This window comes from Lepidochelys kempii, chromosome 11 (assembly GCF_965140285.1).
Source record: "Lepidochelys kempii isolate rLepKem1 chromosome 11, rLepKem1.hap1, whole genome shotgun sequence".
Classification (NCBI taxonomy): Eukaryota; Metazoa; Chordata; order Testudines; family Cheloniidae; genus Lepidochelys; species Lepidochelys kempii.
In genome coordinates this window covers 2,891,623-2,902,813 of record NC_136390.1, presented here as the reverse complement: position 1 = coordinate 2,902,813, position 11,191 = coordinate 2,891,623, and positions in this window count along the sequence as shown.

Here is an 11,191-nt window from a genome sequence, read left to right as displayed (position 1 = left end):
AGGTGGTGCCCAGAACTGGACACAATACTCCAGCTGAGGCCTGGTCAGCGCAGAGTAGGGCGGAAGAATTACTGCTCGTGTCTTGCTGACAACACGCCTGCTAATACAGCCCAGAATGGTGCTGACTTTTTTTGCAACAGCGTGACACTGTTGACTCATACTTAGCTTGTGGTCCACTGGGACCTCCAGATCCCTTTCCGCAGTTCTCCTGCCCAGGCATCATTGCCTAGTTTGTATGTGTGCAACTGATCCCTGCCTTCCCCTGTCGGCGGGGGAGCAGGCCCACTTCAGATGGCGAAGGCCGTACCCCTTCCCCTGATGCCTGCGCGAGCCCTGCATGCCCCTGACCCGCTCACTGGGGAGCCATCCCGGAAAGCACCCGTGCTTCGGGCATGCCCGGGGGGATCCCCGCCCTGGCTGTTCTCAGAGGCTGGTGTTTGCACAGGCAGGGCTGGAATTCCCACCCTGGCTGGCGCCAGCCGTCACCCTCTCCCTCAAGAGTGCAAGTAACAGCTCCTTGTGGGGAGCTTCGCCGGCATGCAAGTGCATGCCTGAGTGGGGGCGGCTGCAGCATGAACCGGTCCGGCTCCACACAGCCGATGCAGCGGCCTGGACAGAAGTTTGGGCTCCAACCAGCCAGATCTGGCAGAGAACAGCGAGACATGAACTTCTGAGGGCTTAGAAATGCCCGGCATCTCCTTGGCGGGGTCCTGTGGGGGCTGGCCTGGGCAAGGTGCTTCCAGAGTGCCCTGAATTGCTTCTTTCAGCAGCTTGGGATGGCAGATGTAAGGGGGGATCCTGGCTGGCAGAGGGAATCGGAGCCCAGAGTAACAACCATCTTCTCTCCCCTGACCCCCCTGCTTTCTGCAGCCGTGAGATCTTCAATAACAGACTAGCGATGGAAGGGCCACCGGGGCAAGCGTCTTCCTTCCCGTGGGCCCAGGAGCCCCACCCCAGTCCTGCCGGCCTCCCCTGCCTCAGTGAGACACTGGCTGCAGGATCAGGCCCCAGCAGGCTAAATCCCATGACGCTCCAGCTCCGGGTCCCAACCACCAAGTCCAGAGGGGCAGGATCGGGCCCCACGCTCACCCAACCGGATTCATTCCTTGCTTTGCCCTGGGCAGCCCCCCACCAGGACATGAGGGCAGGGGCTGGGCAGGGTCCCTGGGGCTGGGCTGGGGGAGAGGGAATGACGCCCCCTTCTCCCGGATTTCCTGGGAAGTTGGGAAAGTTTGTCGCAAGACTCCTTCCCCACCAGCTGAGGGGCAGCACCCCCAGCCAGCTCCAGCTTCCCAGGCCAGAGGTCAGGACCCAAGCCTGGCATTACCCGCCCTCCGGGCCCCCGGCTGAGCACAGCGCCGCCCCGCCCCCGCCCCTCACAGCTGGGCCGTCCAGCCGGGGCCAGCCTGGTCTCTCGCCAGCCCCGTCCCTGTGCCGCTTCTTGGCGCTCTCCCTGCCCTGCCGCTCTGCCCCATGCTGGGCCCCACAGCGGAGCGCCTGCCCCCTGTCTCCCCACAGCCATCACAAGGGGCTGCTCAGGAGACGCTCTGGGGGTATTAACAGCATCCACGCCTGCCCCTGCCCAGTCCGCTTACCCCTGCCCCTGGGGTCAGCAGCCCCCTGGCACCGCAGCCCTCTCCCCTGGCACCGCAACCCCTCCCCCCTACTGCCCCCTCCCCCAGCACCCCATTGCCCCCTCCCCCGCACTTCCCCCTCCCCCCCACTGCCCCCACCCCTGGCACTGCAGCCCCCTCCCCCCACTGCCCCCTCCCCCGGCACCCCATTGCCCTCTGCCCCTGGGGTCAGCAGCCCCCTGGCACTGCAGCCCCCTCCCCTGGCACTGCAACCCCTCCCCCCCACTGCCCCCTCCCCCGGCACCCCATTGCCCCCTCCCCCCCACTGCCCCCTCCCCTGGCACCCCATTGCCCCCTCCCCCGCACTGCCCCCTCCCCCGGCACCACAGATCCTCCCCCCCACTGCCCCCACCCCCAGCACCCCATTGCCCCCTCCCCCGGCACCACAGATCCTCCCCACACTGCCCCCTTCCCCGGCACTGCAGCCCCCTCCCCCCCACTGCCCCCTCCCCTGGCACCGCAACCCCCTCCTCCCCACTGCCCCCTCCCCCGCACTGCCCCCACCCCCAGCACCCCATTGCCCCCTCCCCCCCACTGCCCCCTCCTCCGGCACCCCATTGCCCCCTCCCCCCCACTGCCCCCTCCCCTGGCACCGCAACCCCCTCCTCCCCACTGCCCCCTCCCCCGCACTGCCCCCTCCCCTGGCACCCCATTGCCCCCTCCCCCCACTGCCCCCTCCCCTGGCTCCATGGGCCCCCGCGCTGCTCCAGGCTTTCCCCTTCCCGGCTCCGCGCCAAAGGGCCCAGCTCGCAGCACCCCGGGCTCCTGGCGCATCCCATGGGGCAGCCCCGGCCCGCGGCTCCTGGCTCGGGCCCCCTCCGCGGAGCCCCGCCTGGCTGGCTGGGAGCGGGCAGACCCGCAGGAAGGTGCCGGGGCGTGGCCGGCGCTGGGCTGCACTCCCCCAGGGCTAACAGCCCGCTCCAGACAGCAGCCGCCTCCCCTCCAGCAACCAGCCGCCGGCAGCACCTCCGGCTGGGGTCTGAGTCCGGGGCAGCTCCCACAGGGGGTGCCTAGAACCCCCCAAGTCCATGAACCGACCCCACCCAGCAAATCCAGCTGCACCCAGCGTCCTGCACCTCCAGCCACCCCCCAACATAGACAGACACTGACCAGAGCAGGGTGCCAGAACGGGGAGGTGTCGTGGGGGAATTCACCCCTCCAGCTCGCAGCGTGGACGTCCAGGGCCTAGCGTAAGGGGTCCTGTAGCCCGCAGGACACCAGGAGCGTGGCCGCACTGCTTTTTCAAAACTACATTTACTTCTGGTTTCCGAGAGCAGGGCGCCCCACAGGGCAGCAGGAGTCAAACCCACGTGTGAGGGGCCTGCCCTAGCCGGGTCTCCAGTGCCTAGAAGGAATGTTCCTTCCAAGTGACCTTCCCTTCTCCGCTTCTTAAGGCCAACACACCACCGAAAAAAATGAATCCCTTCCTCGCTATTCATCTTAGAGGGGACCTGGAACAATGGGAGCTACAAACCTTTTCACGTGGAAGTAACGAGGGCGCGTCCCTTTAATAAGAACCCGTCAGTACCAAGGCAGAGTGAGAACCAGCCCCAGTCCTTACCTAGCAACCAGCGAGACTCAGACACCCGCCCAAATTGCCTGCAAACTTCCCGAGGATCTTAAAGGGTCCAGGTGGCCTTTTCCCTCTACCAGGGAACTGAGCAGCGGTTTACAGGCCCACAATCCAACCTCCGCTGGGGAGAGGTGCTGAGAATGGTTTTTTTTAGGCTTTCGTTTTAAGCCTTGAATCCTCATAAGGGTCAGAGGCCTAGACTAAAACCCCTGGAGAAGCAGATCAGCATCATTAACCCCATTCCACTGATGGGGAAATTGAGGCCCGGAGCAAGGACGAGATACGCTCAAGGTCACAATGGGAGTCCCGGGCAGAGCAGAACTTTTAGAAAGCCGTCCAGTCTTGACTTAAAGCCCTGGCTGATTTCAGGGGCCGGCATGTGCAGGGGCTGCTCTCTCCGGGCCCCAGACAGCTCGCTCCCTCGGCATGGCCTGTGTCGTCAGGCAGGTAGGAGGCCCTCGGAGAAGAGCTCTGTTCCCGTTAGGAATTCTCTCAGGTCACCTACTCCATCCTCCCCACGCCCCTGCGACCTCTCTTCGCCTAGACACGTCCAGCCCAGAACCTGTGTCCAGGTGCAGCTCCCCCATGGTGCCGGAGCTCTCTTGCCCTTCGGCAGCACTGATCTGCCCTAATCTCACCTCCGAGGCAGCTCCCGCTCGGTTAGTTTGCAAGGAGCAAATAAATCCTGGGAGATCAAAGGGGTGGGGAAGGGGGGAAGTGGAATCACACCACTGCCTTTGAATTCTTCTACTGGGAGGGCAGGGTTGGGCTCCCCCTCCCCGATTTAGAGGTCTGTGTGGATCAGTTCAAAGCCAGATCCACCCCCTGCTACCTCTCTCTGGCTGTCTGGGGGCACAGCTCTGCAGCCCCATGCTGCCAGGGATTCCCCAGCCTGCCCCTGGCTCCCCTTCACAAGGGATCTGTCCACAGCTGGGCGTGGGCACAGCCGGAGAGCTGATTCAGCCCCAGGCACCAATCCCCTGCCACACCGGGGGGCTTCGGGGCCCAGAGATTAGGGGGAGTTAGGAGCCTAAATACATTTTTGGATCTGGGCCTTTCTCCCTCAGTGTCATCTCCTGGCCCCAATTTAACAAGCGTGCAATGTCTGCTTTGTCCCCTCCAGGCCCCCCAGCCAAGGTCAAACATCTACAGCAGCACCCAGAAACTGGATTTCCTGCACTCCCTGACCCCCAGGTTTGATGCCAGCTCTGCTGGTGATGGGGCAGGGCCCAGAGAACCCCACCTTGTGGAGGGGATCCCGGCGCAGTTCAGGGGAGCTCATCGGGCGGGCCGGTGGAGATCTCTTTCAATGTATCTGCCAGGAGACCTGCGCCTCTAGGTCGAACACCGGGCTGGGGAGCACTTGTCATCTGTCGAACATCCCCACAGATCAGCCCCTGGCTGGCCCCATTCGAGCACAGCACTCAATTGACCGGACCGGGGTTCCTTTATGCAGGTGCCCCCCTCCCCTCTCCCAGGTGCACACTCCGGCCTCGCTCCCTGCAAGTGAGACGTGTGCATTCACGTTGCTTTGCTTGGGAGTTGGCACAAGCAAAGCCAGGCCAACAAACTCCCACCCTCCGGCCAGCGGCTGCTTGCAGGGACTGTTTGCAAGGGGATTTTATGCTGGTGCCAGACAGCTAGCCTGGGAGAAGAGCACAGTGCTTAGAACAGGTCAGCTCCCCGACACCCCACCCTGTCCCCAACAGGGCCTGTCTCTGGGCACAAGGAAGGGGATCCTCGCTTCCGTCCTTAGCCTCTCTTCCAGTGCCGTCCTTAGCCTCCCTGCTAACGCTGCCTGCACCGGGGCTCAAGTAGTCCCAGCGAGGAATTAAAATGATAATACAGCCCTGGCTCTCTTTGCCCCTGGATCTCATAAGGCAGGACAGTGTCACCATCCCCATTTTATAGATGGGGAAACTGAGGCATGGGGATGCACCTAACATCACCCAGCAGCCTAGCTGGGAACAGAACCCAGCCCCCCTGAGGGCCAGGCCACTGCTCTGACCACTCGGCCCCATGCCTGGCTCAGTAAGAGTTTTGAGTATTTGTATTTCTGGATTAGGATCCCTGCGCGCTAGGCGCTGTACAGCCAGGGAACCCTGCTCCCGGGAGCTCACAAAACCCCCAGCTCGTCTGAGTAGCTAGCAATTACTCTGAACGAATGAGGGGCTCAGCTCCAACCCCTGGGTGGCAAGTGGCGTCTAGCGCTGTAGGGACAATGCCCCCCCTCTCCGCCCCGTGCTGTCAGCGGGTTCGGCTGTTCTGCCAAGCGGCGTGGGTTGGACTCAGTCAGATCTCAGCCAAGGCCAGCTCGTCCTGAATCAATGCGAAGAGTGGGTCTGCGTGTATCTATGTCTCACATCTTTATCTGGATCGTTACAGGTCCATACAGGGAGACTCAAGCCCCTGCCACAGAGAGTTTGCAGGACCCCCCCGGTTGATTTCAATTGGACTCAGGTGCGTAAAGTCAAACACGTCCATTGGTGTCTGCAGGGTTATGGCTGGCGGGAATGTCAGGCACGTGCGAGGGTGGGGCAGGGGAGAAGGCCAGGCCGCGCCGTTGGCTGATACAGCACGGTTTGTGCGCTGGGTGACCTTGGGCAAGTCACTGACCCTGTGTCCTCCAGGCAGGGGGGACGGAGATCGGCGTGGAGGGGGGAATCCCTTGCAAGTCTGCTTCGCTGGGTGCATCACCACCCCCGACACCTCTCCACCTGGAGCAACCCCGGAGGGCGACTCACCAGCGCCTGCTATTGGACGGACAAGGCAGCAGGGACGTTACTGCCACCTCTGGTGTTATGAGTCACGAGGCTCCGAGGTCCTAGAGGTGGGAAAGCAGGAAGCTGGTTGCCCCCGAACTGATGCTGGAAGGAGGATGGGGGCAGGGATCGGCTGCAGGTCGAGTTGCTGGCCCTGCTAAGCGAGTCCTGATGGAAGTTATCTGCAAACAATTAATGAAGCCTCTGTCCACACCCGAGTGAAGCGAGTATTTCCACCTCCGTTTTACAGACCGGGGAAACTGAGGCACAGAGCGGGGACGCGTGTTGGCCCAGGTCACACACTGGCAAAGGTAGAAATAGAACCCAGGTCTCCTGGCCTGTGCAACTTGACACTGCTCCTTCCCACACCCGGAACAAAGACCCCAGATTCTCCGTCCCGGCTCCTCACTACACCTGGGAAGAGAACTCAGGCGACTTGATTCCCAACCCAGTCGCTCTAGCCACTAGACAACACTCCCCTGCCCCACCTGAGCTGGGACGAGAACCCAGGGGTCCTGGCTTCCAAGGCCTTACTGTATTCATTTGCCTTCCTGCCTGGAGAGAGACTGCTTTCGCACACAGCTGTCAGGCCAACGCCATGGTAACTGCTGCAGGATCAGCTGGGAGTCATGCAGTTCCTGTGGGGCCTGGGGGCCCCGCTGTGGGAGCTGCTGGAGGCTGAGAGACTGGAGCATCTCCTGGGAGCCTCTCAGCAGTTTGCAGGATCAGGCCTCCAGACACCAGCCGCCTTCCACACCCCAGAGGTGGCTGCATTTTAGCGGTGGGCAAGTGTTCCATTTATTATCCAGTCTGTGTGAAAGGCCTGGGGACCCTTCGGGGCTAGAGGTGGGGCTGGGCATGGCTAGCTTAGCTTCTGCCCAGGAACCCTATTGATTCCGTGGGCCAGACCCTCAGCTGGCGTATGGGTGCAGGGCTCTGCTGATCTCCCCCAGCTGGCCCAATCCTGGCAGGTGTAACCAAGGCCAGAACCTGGCTTCTCATACGTGCCTGTCGAGGGAAGACGGGTCAGAACCAAGCTCCTGGGTCCAGATGCTCCCAGCCTTTAGGGATGGTGCAAAACCTACCTCCAGCGCTGAGCTCTGCCACCCAGGCAAGGTGCCAGTTTCAGCCGTCGTTTGTGGCTGTTTGTGGGTTTTCTAAATGGTCTCAGGGGAGCAGCCCCCCAGAGATCTGCTCTCCTCATTGCCCGAGTGGTGGGCATGCCGCGAGACAGCCACATGCTCCAAACCTGGCCGCCTCGGTCCCCAAAGACAAGGCCGGTGCGAGACGAACTCAAAGGCCGTGCAACACTGGTTTACACGAGTCCCGGCGGGTCTGTTCTTCTGCATGCAGAGCTACCCGCCCCCTCTGCCAGGAGCCCGAGGCCCTGGCTGCAAAGGAGGGTCTGGCTGTGCCAGGCTCCCGCTCCACTGACCTTTTCACTGCCCTAATATTCCCTAATGGCACTAATCCGGTGAATCGGGCCTGATGACGTGGTCATCTACAAGGGGCGGGAGTTAGAGGGGGGAACGGGCTCAAGTCCAGCCCCGTGTTCAAATGGAAAAACCTCCCCCCGCCAGGCCCGGCTGACACCACCAGCTGGCTTTGCAGAGCCTCAGACAGGCTGTGTCCTCACCGCACGGAGACAGGGAATGGGTTTTCCCCAGAGGCAGGGAGCAAGGTCCAACCCCGCTCTGAATGGGGACCTGGCCTTTCACACAGCACAGCCAGAGAGCCCGGGTGTTGCCTCTGTCTCTCACCTGGGAGATCCTGGGCTCCAGCTACTCCAGGTCCAGCCTCTCCCCGCAGGGGGCGCTGTGGGGAGTGGGGCAGGAGCACTGTCCCGTGGGGGTGCTCCCAGCAACTCCAGCAGCCAGGCTACCCCGGAGGGGCTGAAACCCACCTGATTCTCCCCCCAGCCCCGCTGGGGCAGCCTGGCTCCTCTGCGCCCCCAGAAGGGCCCCCCAGCTCTCTGGTGTCCTGGGCACCCGGAGGCCTTTCTCCAGCCTTCTGGGGTAATTGGTTTGCTATGGCGACCCTGCCAGGCTGCTCTCCGGCACGCCCGGCACCTCAGCTCTCTGCAGCGGGCAGACAGAGCTAGAACCAGAGCTGGCCAAAGCTCGTTGCCCGAGGGCCCCGCAGGCCCGTCCTCGCTCCGGAGCCAATGGGGCGCCATGTCCTGCTGGAGAACACGGAGGGCCCGGGGCCGGCTGAGGAAAGGCCGGCAGCTAAACCGGATGGCTGGCAGCAGGGCCAGGAGAGCGACGGAGGCCGACTGCATCCAGCGCAGCCCAGCTGGGTGTGCCAGCCAGCGGCCTCGCCAGGCCCTGGGCGTCGGCTAGATTTCAGCCCACTGCCAGCAGCTACCACCTGATTTGCCAGAAGCTGGGAATGGGCGACGGGATGGATCACTGGGCGATTCCCTGTTCTGCTCATTCCCTCTGGGGTCCCTGGCATTGACCACTGTCGGCAGACAGGGCAATGGGCTAGATGGACCTTGGGTCGGACCCAGTCTGGCCGTTCTTAGCTATGCCAGCCAGGAGAGAGAGATGGGGGTATATGGGGAGAGACAAGAGATAGCTGGAGGGGGCGTGTGGGGAGAGATAGGGCTATATGCGGAGAGAGACGGGTGTCAGGGGAGAGCGAGGGGTGTCTGAGGACGGATAAAGATCAATCTTCCATCCAAGGACTTAGCAGCACTTTACAGGCATTCTGAGCCCCACCCTTGTGGTGCCAGTACTACCCCCCATTTTACAGATGGGGAAACTGAGGCACAGAGGGCTAGCTGCAGACCTGAGCTGAGTCCAGCTGCATGGAAATCCCAGCACGGCAGGAGGAAGACTGGCCTTGCAGCAAGTGCACTGACCCAGGGCTCAGGAGATCCAGGTCTGGTCCCTGGGTGATCTCAGCCCCATTGCTCTCCCCAGCCGATGCCGCGAGCCCTCAGCAGGGTCTGGCCATGTTCCCATGCCCTCCAGGAGCACAGAGGTGAACCCCCTGCCCCAGCCCTGACTTTAATTAGCTGAGCTATGGCAGGAATGTATCTGGCAGGGCTCAGCCGGCCCTTGGCCCTCTGCGGCTCTAGGGGGGAGTTTATGGCCTCCGTGCAGTGATGGGGAGGGGACCTGTGCCCAGGGTCTGAGCCCCGGCAGCAGAACGGAGCTTCCCCCAGGGGACATGCCGGAAACAGCTCAGGGCGTCCTGCGTCGGCAGCCCCTGGGTACCCTGCGACACTGTGCGGGGCTGGAGCGGAGCTTCCCCCAAAGCTCTGGGGGGTGTCGATCCAGGGCGCTGCCCCCTGAAGCGGGGCTGGGGGCACAGTGGGAAGGGGCAGGCGTTTGAATGGCTTCAGAGGCTGCCAGAGACTCACACGGCCAATGCCAGAGCCAGCCCAGGGTGGGGGATCCCCAGAAAACCCAGGTGCTGCAGAAAGGGGAGGGGGCTCTCTCACCTCTGAACCGGTGTCAATCCCAGAACCCCTCAGTGCTCCTACAGCTCTGCTGGTGCCCCCACAGGTCTGCGATGCCAACCCTGGCTCCCCCCAATAGCCCTGCCGGTGCCCCTCACTCCCGACCCGCAGCCCCCCGTTACCCCAGCCCTGCCGGTGCCCCTCACTCCCGACCCACAGCCCCCCGTTACCCCAGCCCTGCCGGTGCCCCTCACTCCGACCCGCAGCCCCCCGTTACCCCAGCCCTGCCGGTGCCCCTCACTCCCGACCCGCAGCCCCCCGTTACCCCAGCCCTGCCGGTGCCCCTCACTCCCGACCCGCAGCCCCCCGTTACCCCAGCCCTGCCGGTGCCCCTCACTCCTGACCGCAGCCCCCCGGTACCCCAGCCCTGCCGGTGCCCCTCACTCCGACCCGCAGCCCCCCGTTACCCCAGCCCTGCCGGTGCCCCTCACTCCCGACCCGCAGCCCCCCGTTACCCCAGCCCTGCCGGTGCCCCTCACTCCCGACCCGCAGCTCCCCGGTACCCCAGCCCTGCCGGTGCCCCTCACTCCCGACCCGCAGCCCCCCGGTACCCCAGCCCTGCCGGTGCCCCTCACTCCCGACCCGCAGCCCCCCGTTACCCCAGCCCTGCCGGTGCCCCTCACTCCCGACCCGCAGCCCCCCGGTACCCCAGCCCTGCTGGTGCCCCTCACTCCTGACCCGCAGCCCCCCGTTACCCCAGCCCTGCCGGTGCCCCTCACTCCTGACCCGCAGCCCCCTGCTAGCCCAGCCCCGAGGTCCTTGCACACTCTGCCTCTCAGTGCCCTGTTTGCAGTTCACTCAGATGCTCCTTGGATCAGGTCCAGGAGGGCAGCCCCTGCCCCACTCCCATCCCGCCCTGGAGACGTGGGATCCCCGCCCCAGGCTCTGCCCCTGCCCAGGGCCCGGCGCTGCAGCCCCTGCCTCCCGCACAGCCTGGGGCGGTGGGGCTGGACCCAGGACACCCGGGCTCTCAGCGCCACCTGGTGGCTGCAAAAGCGAGCAGCCGCGGCCGCGCAGAAGGACCCTTGCAAGGGAGAGGGGACCCTGGGGACCCCACCATCCGGGCCCTGGGGATCCCTGCCTGGCACCCGCTCCAGCGTGGGACAGATACGTGCCAATGTCAAATGCCCAACCCTGCCAGTGCCCCTCACTCCCAACCCGCAGTCCCCTGCCAGCCCAGCCCTGCCTCCCCAGCTCTGCCAGAGCCCCTCACTCCCGACCCGCAGCCCCCTGCCAGCCCAGCCCTGCCCCCCCAGCTCTGCCAGTGCCTCTTACTCCCGACCCGCAGCCCTCTGTTACCGCAGCCCTGCCGGTGCCCCTCACTCCTGACCCGCAGCCCCCTGCTAGCCCAGCCCTGCCGGTGCCCCTCACTCCTGACCCGCAGCCCCCTGTTACCCCAGCCCTGCCGGTGCCCCTCACTCCTGACCTGCAGCCCCCCGTTACCCCAGCCCTGCCGGTGCCCCTCACTCCTGACCCGCAGCCCCCTGTTACCCCAGCCCTGCCGGTGCCCCTCACTCCCAACCCGCAGTCCCCTGCCAGCCCAGCCCTGCCTCCCCAGCTCTGCCGGTGCCCCTCACTCCCGACCCGCAGCCCCCTGCTAGCCCAGCCCTGCCCCCCCAGCTCTGCCAGTGCCTCTTACTCCCGACCCGCAGCCCTCTGTTACCGCAGCCCTGCCGGTGCCCCTCACTCCTGACCCGCAGCCCCCTGCTAGCCCAGCCCTGCCGGTGCCCCTCACTCCTGACCCGCAGCCCCC